Source organism: Natator depressus, chromosome 14 (assembly GCF_965152275.1).
Source record: "Natator depressus isolate rNatDep1 chromosome 14, rNatDep2.hap1, whole genome shotgun sequence".
NCBI lineage: Eukaryota > Metazoa > Chordata > Testudines > Cheloniidae > Natator > Natator depressus.
Window position 1 is genome coordinate 43,223,879 of NC_134247.1, and position 13,003 is coordinate 43,236,881.

At 51.9% G+C, this 13,003-nt stretch overlaps 1 long non-coding RNA gene across 2 annotated transcripts; it reads left to right on the forward strand.

The window, feature by feature from the left end:
- The first annotated feature begins 1,627 nt into the window (after nt 1-1,627).
- On the forward strand, nt 1,628-8,293 carry LOC141998601 (uncharacterized). 2 transcript variants are annotated; one of them, XR_012641855.1, is made up of 4 exons: nt 1,628-1,929; nt 4,501-4,803; nt 5,365-5,415; nt 7,387-8,293. It is a non-coding gene; the product is annotated as an uncharacterized LOC141998601 (long non-coding RNA). The 2 variants fall into 2 exon arrangements; XR_012641856.1 differs by lacking the exon at nt 4,501-4,803.
- The last annotated feature ends 4,710 nt before the right edge of the window (nt 8,294-13,003 follow it).

The window sequence follows — 13,003 nt, forward strand, 5'->3', positions numbered from 1 at the left end:
TATCAGAATGAAGGACACCTTTTATAAATATGTCTGAACAAAAACACTTAGCACTGAGAAAACGTTAGGAAAATAAACTATCCAATTAGAAATCAACATTGCAGTAGAAAAATAATCTTTTTGGTCCCTGTTTGTACAGCACCAAGCACAGTGGCCATGACTTGGGGCTCTTGGGTACTAATATCATACACACAATTAAGAAAAAGAATTGAGGAGAAACATGCTTCAGTGTTTGCAGGATGGGGAACTTCGCTAAAGAAGTGATAAGGAGGAGGAGTTTCTATGTAAAGGATTAACAAGATTACTTATCACTGGAAGTCCAAACTGGTAAAAATGTTATAGGAATATATTGACATTGGGGGAAGACAGGGATTCTTTGGTAGAAGCAACAGTGAATCAATTATTCTAATACTGCCTTGTAAACTAAGGCCTTTATCCAGAAAAAAAAAATTGAACAAGTGCTTACCTTAAGCTATGTGACTATTCCCATTGATATCAATGGCATGTGTGTCTAAGTGGACAAATGCACACATCTATGTTTAGTAAAAAATTCCAGCAGGGTGGAATTTCAAAGAAGATAGTATGGTAACCTGCGTGAATTTTTGGGAAGCAAGCTGTGCTCGTCGGTGGTGACGTGAAGAAAGCACTGACGTGCAGGAGTGAGAGGCAAAATGCTCCACCAAGGAGAAGTTGTGCTGACAAGCCAAGAAACCAGAAATCCTTCAGGTCACAAGACAACAAAGGAGCTCATGCTATAGGAGAAAAAAAAGCAAACCAACCCAAACATTTAGAAATAGAATATTATAAATTAGAGAAGTGATAACTTAGACTGAGGCGCGAGCTGCAAGTGTCTCTTTAATGTGTCTCCTGTGACTTTTTGCAGCACATGATATTAAAACACTGTGATTTAATTAACCAATCAGGATGCTTGTAGTAACTTATTTGCTGTGAGAATAATTTAAAAACTAAATATTCCCCTGCCTGTGGCTCTTTTGGGTGATGCTGGTGGCTAACTGGGCTCCGGAACCACTGAGCTCTGAGTCTCCGTGAGTTAGAGAATCACAATAAGCCTAGTTCTATGTAAGTAAACACAGACCTGGGGGCTGCTGAGCTGTTAGCAGCAGGGGGGTTTAGAGGCTCTTCATTGATTTATTTGGATTAAGTAGCACATCAGCCTCCGGCTGAGGTTAAAGGTGCTCAACACCAATGCTCCTTTTTAAGCTTTTTTAAATTGTTATTGATATAATTGTTCCCCGCTGCAGGGATTATCAGGAGGGGGCTCCACAGTGAGAGGGGTTTGGATGAGCCTGTTGCTGGGGGGAGATACTCTGCAAGGAGGGTGGTGGTCCAGGGCTGGTCACAGCAAGGGGGTGCCTGGGTTTCTGTTGGGAAGTGGGGACAGGGCTGTTGCAAGGGGGTGGCTGGGGGAGGATGCCGGGTGGGGGCCTGTGCTGGGGGCTCTATGGACCCGGGCTCCGTGGTACTGGGCTCGGGGCTGTTACAAGGGGGACGCTGGGTGGCCATGCGGGCACAGGAACAGCGGGGAGCAGGAGGGGGCTGTCGTAAAGCAACAGCTTGCGATTGATTGGCCCGCCCCATCGCTATTTTGCCGCAGGGCCTCACGGGAGTTGTAGTTCACTGGTGACCAGCCGCTGCGCGACGGGCGCGCCCGGCTCAGGAGGCCTCTCCCACTCGGGGGCGCTGCCTGGTGGAGCCGGCGGCGAAGCTCCTCTGGGAGATGTAGTCCAGCGAGCGCGGCCCATGGGAAAGACGGAGAGGAGCAAACTACAACTCCCAGGAGGCGAGGCGAACCCGGAAGCGTGCCGGCACACGCTCTTCAGATGCAAAACATGGGGCCCCAGGCAGCGGGGTTCGCTCTCACCCTGTGCTTGCTGGCGGCGGCCCCCCCGGAGACCCAGGCCGAGGCTGGTAGGAGGAGGGGGCTTGTTGCTACCCCCAGGGATGGGGGGGGGCCTCTCGCGGCTGCCTCCCCCCGCCCCGGACCTGGGGCGACTGTCCGGTTCCGACACGGGGGAGGCCGGACCGGAGTGGGGGGTGGCTGCGGACAGAAGGCCGGGTCTGGCCTTTCCGGGGGGGGGGGCGCGGCGCTCGAGGTGTAACCCCGGGGGTGTGCGGCGAGGAACTGGGGGAGGGGAGACTGGAGATTAAGGGGGGGGTGGGGCTGTAGTGAAGGGGAGCATGTGGGAAGGAGAACAGTGGGGGGGCGTTGGGGCCATTTGGGGCGGGGGACTGGGAGCCCCAGGCCTGACCAAGTGGGATGCTGAGGCTGTAGGAGTGGGGGCCTGGTGGGTCTCAGACTTGTCTGGTGGGCTTTGGGGAGGGGGGGCTCCATAGCAAGTGGGGCCCTGGGGTGCCAAAGCCAGTTTCCCGGGGGCAAGGTCTGGGATCCAGTGGTCGCTGCGAGGTTGCCCCACGACTATAGTGACTGGAAGTGGGCTGGATGGCAGCACCCACAGCCCTTGAGGAGGGACTTTGAATGGGGACACTAAAGGCTACTGTGGGGGGTGAGCTGGATGACACCATGGCCATTGCAAGGGGAAAAAAACTTTTGGGGTGGGGGGGCATGGCATTGAGAGTCTGAGGGGGTTGTTGCTCAGGGAGGTGCTGTGGGTGAGGGGTTACTAAGAGGGATCCCCCACCTTCTACAGCCATTGCAGGGGAGCTTGCAGTGGTGACCATAGGGTGCAGGCTTGTGCTGAGGTGATTGTAGCCAGAGTGGGGGGACTGGGGCTGCAGGGATTTGAGCAAGGGGGCTGGGGCAATGTTATGGGGAGGGCACTACAGCCATGGGGGGGAAGGGAGGGACCTGGAGGGTGCTGGGGTCCACAGTGAGGGGGGCAAAGGGGTGTAGAGTCTGTAGCAAGTGTGGGCATGGGGTTCCTTAGGTCAGTAGTGAGAAGTGAGGTCGGGGGTGAGAGTGAGGCTTGTGCCATCCCCAGTGAGAGGTTGAGGGGAGGTGATTTGTAGGAGACATGGGGTGGCAGTATGGAGTTTGGGTGTGGGGAGCAGCCCTGAGGTGAGGATGGCTCTGCTGATAACGCAGGTTTAAAAGCTGATTTATATTACAATAGTGCACCTTTATCCTGCAGACAACCTTAGGGGTCTCAATGACGAGAAAAATATTTATAAATAGGAAAATGAGATTGAAACTACAAAGATTAGCAGTGGGATGCTGTGTGTAAGGCCTGAAACTTATTGTGTGATTCCCAGGCTCACCTTTAGATCCCTTAGTACAAATAGCAATAAATGCTCTTTTACAATCTACAGCCAAAGACCATCTGAAGCTCTGGGCAGCCCTTCACAAACCGTTTAAAAAAAAATACTTCAACAGAAACTCTAGACTAGAGTCTACCTGATCAGAATACCAACAAAACTGTTCATTTACCCCACTCAGCGGAATCCCCACTACGAGTCAGCCTGACCCACCCCCCATAGGCAGGGAGAACAGGGTGTGCCCTAGAGCATGCCCTAAAAAGGAACAGAGTTGGGCTGTCAGAGACCAGGATGTGGGGGGCGAAAAGAGAATTCTCAAGGCTTGCAGCTAACAAAACAGTGCGGACAGACCCCTGGTTTACGCTCCAGGGACTCCAGCGTAGGTGCCCCCAGACCACATGACAGCAATACAGCAGAGAGAGAGAGAGATTCTTAGGCAGGTCCCAGGCCATTTAGGTCTTTATAGGTCAAAACCAACACCTTAATCAACCTGGAAGCTGATAGGCAGCTAGTGCAGACTGTAGAGCCTGAGTTTTAATGTATCCCCCATTCCCCCCCCGCCAAAAAAAAAAAAAGAAGCTTGCCAAGTGGGCTTAGCTGCTAAATTCTACACCATCTTAAATTTCCAAATGGTTTTATGGCCCCCAGCAGAGCATGTTGGGATGGTCTAGCTGCAAGGTGACCATGGCATGGAGGATAAAGAAACAGTTGTAAAATCGTGGCTGTACATCAGCAATAGAGCCAACTTTACTCTTCCTGCCACCTGATCTTCAGCAAGCAGCTGGGTGTCTGACAAGATACCCCCCTCATCAGATTGCATACTTAAGCATCAAATGGCACACTGACCCTGACACTTCCAGAGGCTTCCCTCAACCAACATCACCTCAGTCTCATCCAGGTTAAGTCACAGGCAGTCAGCTCTCTTATCCATGCTCCAGTCTTGTCCAAACAATGACCAGTACAAGTGACTGTTCTGGTTGGATATAAGGCTGAGTCATCAACACCACAACCTATGTCTCTGCTAGTCTTTTCAACAGCCACATATGCTCACAACAAGAGGAGCTGACACGGGATCCATCTTGAGAGCTTCCTCAGAGGGTGGTAGAGTGTGAGAGACAGGAAGGCAGAACGAACAGTTATGTCACAAATACGGTGTGCGGTCCAGGTACCCAGAACACTACTTGCTGCCACCCCTTATCAGTTTCTTCGTGTCTGACATGAACAGGCCTCCCTGAGCCAAACTAAATCTATTCTGTTGTTCTTTAGATTTCAAAGACTGTCTCAATATCTCCAAATTAGCAATTGAAGGACACAAGGTGGCTGTTCCACTCAACACATCAGTGCAGATGAAGGTGGAGAAATGGGACTCTGCCAATTCCAGTTGGGAACTGGTTCTTTTTATCAACAATGGAAAGTCTCATCTTTTGAATAGCAAGTTCACAGATCAGTTCACTGTATCCCAGGGGTATTTCATAGTGAAGAACACGAGCAGAGTTTTACAAGGACTTTACAGTGTTACCTTGTCCCTGTCTACAGGATGTGTGGCTCTTATAAATCTGACAGTGCAGGGTAAGTTCCACACTGATCCCCCGATAACCCCAACTGACTCTAGGGCAGTGGTCCCCAGATTTTTGATTGCACCCCCTTTACCTGATCCAAGCTCTTTCTCTCTCCCCCCACCCCGGGTGGAGGGGTGAGTGGGGAAGAATGGGGGAGGGGCACAATCAAAGTTTGGGGCCCACTGCCCTAGAGCCCTAACTTCATGTGTCACATTAGTGATTGTGAGGCACTTTGCAGATGAAGAGCCATGAATGCCACGGATTAGCAGTGGGTATGAAGGTTTGCTTTGATGAAGTAATGGACCAGCTAGCATGTGTTAGCAAATGACAAATCTCCAGCTGCACCACACTCCCACCCCTGGGATGGGGCAGAATGTCGTGCATTTCCAAGGCCTCCTGAGGGGGGATGGCTAAGAGCAGTGATCAGTTGAGGGGCTGCACTGTACTGAGAATAGCTGCCCACTGTATGGACACTCCTGGAAGAAGCCTAGTGGCAATTGGGAGAGTCTGCAGCATTTCCCTTTCCTGCAAGGTGCTTTAAATCCTCACCCTGATCTCCTCTATCTTCCAGCTCCAGCGGCACCTCCATCGGTTATACCTGGGAACAAAGCTCCTGCCGCACGTAAGCACTCATTCTTTTCCTAAAGCTCAGCTCTAGCACTGCACACACTGGTACTTCCATCAGTGAAATTTATGTCAGTTGGGGGGGTGTTTTTCACACCCCTGGCTGACAAAAATGTGCTCCTGTAGTCATAGCCTTCATTACCACTGGTATAGTGGCCAGTCAGGGCACATCGGTGACAGAGTTTTGGGACTGCAGCCAGGGGAAGGTAGGGAAAGAGAGAGGGGTTGGGGAGCTCAGGTTAGGGCTAGTGGAAATGGACTGACATTGGGAAGGGGAACCTGGTAGCAGGTGTGCCTGTCAGCCCAACATTCTTCCCTGCTATGCATGCACCTAAGGATCTGGAGGAGTGTGTGTGTGGGAGGGGAGGTTGGAGGATTGGGAATTGAGTGTTTTCCCCCTTCTCTTGCATGTGTGCTGAGATCTGGAGGTTCCAGCTGTGGGGCCTGACAGTTATCCTTGGCTCCCTCATGTAAGCCAGGATGTGGAGCAGTCCTTCCCCCTGGATAATGTGCTGAGTATCAACAGGCATGCTGGGAGCATGCAGCAAGAACACACCACTGACACTGGGGCGAGGCGCTGAGGATGGGCGTGCTTGATGCCTATCACAGGTCTCCAACACTGGGGAGAGGGAGATGGGAACACCCAGGGGGCAGTTAGTCTCCGAGCTGTTGTTTCAGGCTGTATTCTCCTCCCTGGGGTGTTCTCATTCAGCTGAGTGTGTCATATTGAGATCAGCCCCTTCTCCCCATCCTACCTCTATCCTTCCTAATATGTCTCCCTTTCAGCATCATCCTGTGCTGGGGATCTGGATAGAACAAAGCGGCTGGTGATGATTAATCTAATACAGTATTATAATGGAGCACCAGCTCTGGTACAGTTAAGAGTGAGAAGACTTTGCTGTTTAAAGGAAGATTCCTCTTAGTGCTCTAAAATCCACATGCATACCTGGATCTTCTTAAAATTTGGTGTGCCGGGCAGGGTTAGTGATTCAAATTTGAAGTCATTTTGGAGTCACAGGCAATCTTGCAAACACATGAAGGATTTTTTTAAAATCCCTTCAGGCATGCTCACTGCTCATTTTTGCACAGCTCCTGTCAGCAGGTCCCTCATGGCCCACCTACCAGCAAATAATTACTCGGGTGGATACTGATCTGCTCTAATGTCAAACTGCTCATTTGACAGTACATTTTTTTTTAAAAAAAAGCAACCCGTGGAACTTGTCACAGAGTGTGGGGGAGTCAGGGCCCTGCATCCCCCACTTCCTGCGATTCACTGTGACTCTCAGCCAGCCAATAAAACAGAAGGTTTATTGGACGACAGGAACACAGTCCAAAACAGAGCGTTGTAGGTACAGACAACGGGACCCCGTCAGTCATCTTGGGAGCAGGGAGCCTAGACCCCGGTCCTGGGCCTCCCTCCGTTTCCCCAGCCAGGTCCAAAACTGAAAAAACCCTTCCAGCAGTCTCAGCCAGCCACACACCCTGGCTATTCCAGCCTTTGTCCAGTTTCCCCAGGCAGAAGGTGTCACCTGGCCCCAGCCCCATCCTGGGCTCAGATTATATGCTCAGGTATCATCCCTCAAGTGAAATCACACCCTGATATCCCACTACCAATGCAGACAGTCCCAGTAAAACTCCCACACAACATTCCCAGGTCAATACTCCCCAAGCAACTACCTTGGATTCAAAGGTCTTATCTGAAGTGCAGTGACATCAGCTAAATTTAAGTGCTGTTCATCCTCTGACTCCAGAGCCAAGGCTGATTACTAGCTAACTGAAAATCCAGCAGGAACTCCTCCCTGACCCCGTAATATTGCACAATAAGATTTGTTATGGAGCCATGTTAACCCACATGAATACTGGTATTTTGCAGCCTTCCAACCAAATGAAGGTAGAGATGGCTGTGTGTATATAAACCTGTTCTCTAAATGGTTTAACCTGACTCTTGTTCTGTTTGGCTTGATTTCAGATCCAGCTTGGTGGGCTCTGCTACTCGTTCCGATTGTTTTAATAGTCTTTACTTGGCTGTAAAAAGTTGTTGTCCAAGAAGAGATGGATCAAGAGCCAGTATATCCTATACTCAGTCTTCATGGAAAGAGGAAGGAATCCAAATCAGAACAGAAGAATGTAAAAATTAGGGGTAAACAGTTGAACCATGGGCCAAAGCCTTTTTCATCTCTCACTGCATCTTTTACATGGTTGTTAAGCCATGGTGGCTCTTTAGTTCCTTTACTGTGTTTTTTAATTTGGGGTATACATTTAAGTTGAGCCTCTATTACGGTGTCTTTGAAAAGTGTCCATGCAGCTTGCAGGGATTTCACTCCAGTCATTGTACCTTTTAATTTCTGTTTAACTAACCTCCTCATTTTTGCATAGTTCCCCTTTCCGAAATTAAATGCCACAGTGTTGGGCTGTTGAGGTGCTCTTCCCACCACAGGAATGTTAAAGGCTATATTATGGTCACTATTTCCATTGATTGTCCTCACTCCACCAGATTTCTGTGATGCCTAATATATCAATATCCTCCTGTAACACGAGGCACTCTAGTTTACCCATCTTATTATTTAGACTAAAATGTGTTTGAGAACCACTGGACTAGATGATAACTGCCTAGTGGCATTAAAATCTATGACTGGCTGAATGCCTTTGATCTATCAAGAGAAACTGCTCATAGGGTAGGAGGCTCCTGTGAGATTTGAAAACACGTGGAAGTCCTACTGCTGGAAGAGCAGGGGAAGAGGAGAGGCCCAGCAACCTGCCACAGAATTAGGCATTTCCTCAGGATTATGGGTATCTTCACTGAAGAATGTTACATGCATTAATTTATTTTATTGGGGGTGAGGGGGGCTGTTAGACAGTCATTTAAGATGTTTCCCTTTATACACTTAAGCAACCAAATAAAATACTGTAAACTGAAGAATTATGTAACTCTGGTCCCTGTTGCTGCTGCCCCATTCTGTAGCCCTTGGTCCCATTTTTACTCTTTTCTTGTTAACTCCTCTGGATTAGTCTGTAGGATTAGCTCATGGGCAATACTGAGCCAACTGGGCTTGCCTGAAGAACAGCTGGAGCTCTGCAAGGTATGTGCAACCCTAGCTCCATTCACAGGGCCTACAGCTGGCCCGTACAGCCCGTTAACTACATCAGAGGCTTGCTCTTCCTGCTTATTTCCTCTCCAGTTAGCTTTTCTTGATGGAAGGGTAACAATATAATGCAATGAGTGACATCTGGTCTGTACTGCCTCGGCCCTCATCATTCTGCTGCAATGCTGTAAAACTCCACTAGGTGTCAGCATTACATTTCCTTCTTGTTAATCAAGGCCAGAATTAGCTTTTTATATAACTTCACCTGAGGAGTGCCAATGGCTTTACAACACTAATGGATTATCCCTACTTTCACTTAAACAGAACCATGTTGAGATGTCTGGATAATGTGAGCATGCTGTCATCCATTTCCTAGAGGGTGAAATTAAGGTAGAAGCAGTAACCAACCCCCTGCCATCTTCTCATAATTAATGCAGTAACAGACATTGGACTAGAACTTGAGATCCTGACTCATCCTCTACTTTAACCATTGTACAACGCCCCAAACCTGAGCTGGGCATAAAGTATGTGCTCCAACCGCTAGACCTCACACCCATCCCAGGAACCAGAACAGAGCCCAAGTCCTCACTCTCACTGTGGAGACCCATATGTCATTTAAATCACCTGAAGTGAAACAGCAACTCTGCCACACTGACAATCAAGCAACTACCTGAGCAGAAGTCAAATTATTTTAGTTTGCTCTCCCCTATCTTTCCCCAGGGGAAAAGAAAACTATAAATACTGCTCCTTCAGGCTTATCTTCCCCATGTCATCTCACAGAAAATATAATTTCAGTGATTCCCCCTCCAGAAAGTTACATGTAGTGAAAAAAGGGATTCAGTAGGGATACCTTGGCCACTAATAAGACAGAAGGAGGTACAGCTCCAGAAGTCCTCCCCCCTCCTCCAAAAAATCCCAAATCCATGGTTTTAATGCCCTCCCCCCCACTCCAGTCACATCTTCCACTAAAATTAAAGGAAGATAAGTGCACAAGAGGGCCCTGATCTCAGCTGGATCATCTATGTCAGTGATTCTCAAGTGCTGCCACCAGAGACTTCACAAGCAGCCACCACAACATTTGGGATCCCAGAGCTCCTTCCCACAGTCTCTGCCCCAGCAAGCCTAGGGATGTTTCACTGAGCATAGCAAGGTTGCTGGTGCTTCTGGATGTGGGACGGAGTGGGCCCTCTCTCCATGTCCGCCCTATCTTGATTCGTAAGGGGCACTAGCAGCAGGGCCCTGATTAGCCCGACCCCCCGTTTCCCTGCTCACCTCCATTGGAGGAGGGCAGTGTCACTCACCAAAGGAGCCCATGGCTCTAAGCTAATCAGTTTTCAGGGGGAGGAGCCAGGCAGAAGCAGGTGGCTGTTACACAGTGGAGGATTCTGCTCTGCTGTTGATTCATCATACAGCATGAGAAGAGGAAGTGGAAGCAGGAAGATGCTGGCAGGGAGAGGCTATAGGTCACTGCTGAGCCCCAAAAGCAGCTCCAGGGCTGGCTGGCACGGCAGTGACTGCATGGGTCCAACAGGGAGAGGACACAGGCTGTTACTGCTGCAGGGCCAGGGCCAGCCAGAACAGCAGCACACAGCGCCCTGGTGTACGGGCACTAGCAGTCTCCCCAAAGGTTCCAGTTGGGAGGAACCCACTAGCAAGGGCAGCCCGCACCACAAGAGTTGCTTCACATTTTGTGTGCACTACAATGGATAGACAAAACTTTTTTGCTAAAAAAGAGGCACGGAAAGTGACCAGCTTACACCAGACTCAATAAGAGTGACCGAAGGAACTCCGGCTTGTCAGCACTACCTTTTGCAAAGCGCAGCAGTGACTTACACAATAAAGAGGGTAAGTTAGTGTGTGGGAAGAAAAGTCCTTAGTTCTGTTGGAACCAAATTTAACAGGAAGCACTGAAATTTATGCAAATCATAAGAGATGCTTTACACTGAAATAATTGTATTTGCATGACACTTCCAAATAACCATGTGACTAAACTGTCAGTGTAATATTTTAACTGTTCAAACTGTGGCCACTGTGAATTTGCTATGACTGCGTGTGCAGACAGAGCAAAAATTCATTTGATAACTGCTAATCTAGGCATTTCTTCAATTCAGATAATTACGCATCTAAATCACTAAATGACTGCTCGGAAAGTCTCAGCCTCCGTATTGCCACCACGTGATTTTTATCATGGGTCTCGTGGTATTTGAGGTTTCCAAGAGCCCACTCTTGGTGCTGACATCCAATGGCTATATGAGAACTTCAGCTTTCATTTAAAAAAAATTAAATTGAGTTTCTAGCCCTAGTGGATGCAGAGGATTGAAAATGTGACCTCATTCCTCCTGAAAGGTTCAAAAACCAAACAGCAAAGACTGCCTCTTACATCAGGGTTTGGGGGACCCTGGGGAAGATGCTGGTAGCTCGGTCCCCAGCCGAGTGGGGAATCAGAACCCCCAGAAATTATCCTGGGACCTGCAGGATCTGCCTCCACCCCACCCCCATGTACTCGGAGTGAGTCAGTTTCCCTGTCACCAACGTGTCATCCCCCCCACCCACCCACCCCACCACGTGTCTCTTCTCTTCCCAGTTCCCTGCAACCCACCCCATTTCCCCTGCACCCCAGGCTGGGTCACTGCCAGCCCCCCCTTCTCTGCTCCTGACCCCAACATCTCCCTGTCCCTTGCGGGTCTATGGGACTGGATCTCCCTCCTCCCCCCCAAATATCCCCTGCCTCTGGGGGTGGGGATCTCCTCCCCTGATCCGATCCCATCCCCCCACTATCCCCCCACCCCCCGGCCATCTCTGGGGCTGGGTCTCCCCCTGGCCCCCCGTATCCCCCCAGCCGTCTCTGGGGCTGGGTCCCCCCCTGGCCCCCGGCCGTCTCTGGGGCTAGGTCTCCCCCTGGCCCCCACTATCCCCCCAGCCGTCTCTGGGGCTGGGTCTCTCCCTTCCCGCCCCCCGGGTGTCTCTGGGGCTGGGTCTCCCCCAGCCCCCACTATCCCCCCGGCCATCTATGGGGCTGGGTCTCCCCTGGCCTCCACTATCTCCCCGCCCCCCGGGTGTCTCTGGGGCTGGGTCTCTCCCTTCCCGCCCCCCGGCCGTCTCTGGGGCTCGGTCTCCCCCTGGCCCCCACTATCCCCCCGGGTGTCTCTGGGGCTGGGTCTTCCCCTGGCCCCCGGGTGTCCCTGGGGCTGGGTCTCTCCCCTCGGACCCGCGCACCCCTTGCCCCGGCCGGGCGGTAACAGACACTCACCGTCTGCGGCTCGGGCGGCGGTTGCGTAAGACAGCCGCCATCTTGGGGACAAACGCCTGCAGCAGGGGAACTAGAACAACAGCTCGGTCACAAACCGACCTAGGGCGCGGTTGGGGCAGTGGCGGCCTGGGATTGGCTGACAGGGCCCGGCGGGGGCGGGGCCGGGGCCGGGGCCGTGACGGGCAGGAGGCGGCTGGGATGGGGCCGGCTCGAGGGGGGCCTCCGGCGCCCTTCGCCACGTTCTGCTGGCAGGAGCCCGGCCCGCTCCCCAGCGTCCCCCCTCGCCCGCCCCAGCGCGGACCCCCTCAGCAACCCCCCCGCACCGGGCTGCCCAGCGCCCCGGGGAGACCGGACACAGCGCACGTGTCGGCGGGGTCCGCGTGGGCTCTGCCCCGGCCCCTGGCGCGGAGCTGTGGGAAGGGACTGATCGCCTTGGCTGGGGCACACGCCCCCCGCCCGCCGCGGTGGGGCTGCTTTCCCAAGGGTCACGTTGGCTGCTGCGGGGATCCCCCCGGGATCTCTGTTATTGGGGGCAGGGGGAGTAACAAAGGGTCGGTGGCCTGGTTCTGTGAATCAAGGGCAGCAGAGCCAGGGGGGTGACTTGAGCGGTGGGCACCCTCCCCCCGGGGGCACGCTCATAGAATCAGGGTTGGAAGGGACCTCAGGAGATCATGCTCAAAGCAGGACCAAGCCTCAGTTTTTGCCCCAGATCCCTAAATGGCCCCCTCAAGGATTGAACTCACAACCCTGGGTTTAGCAGGCCAATGCTCAAACCACTGAGCTATCCCTCCCCCCAGATACCTTCCTCCTGATACCGCCTCGCAGAGAGCAGAGTTACCGAGAGCTTTGGGTTCGAGGGAACCGCCAGTAACAGGCAGGGGGAAGCTTTTCCCTTGAGGGGTTCCGGGGGCGGGGGGGTGGGGAGAGATCCAGATGGAGGAGGATCCTGTAGTGGGAGTCCAGGAGGCAGGTTCTTCCTCCACTGGAAGGTTTGGGGGATTCTATCCACTGAGGTGAACGACTGGGCTGGGGTGGTTCAGGGACGGAGGGGGATCGAAACGGGAAGAGGTCCAGGGTGTTCTATTGGGGGAATCAGGGACGCAAGGGGCCTGGGCATGCAGTGGCTCCTGTATTGGCAGGGATATGGGGGGATCTAGGCAGGAGGTGTCTCCTTTTTGGACTACGAATCCTCGGTGAATCCCAGGCTGTTCCCCCAAGCTCTTCACAGAGCAGGATGTCACGTATCCTGGAGA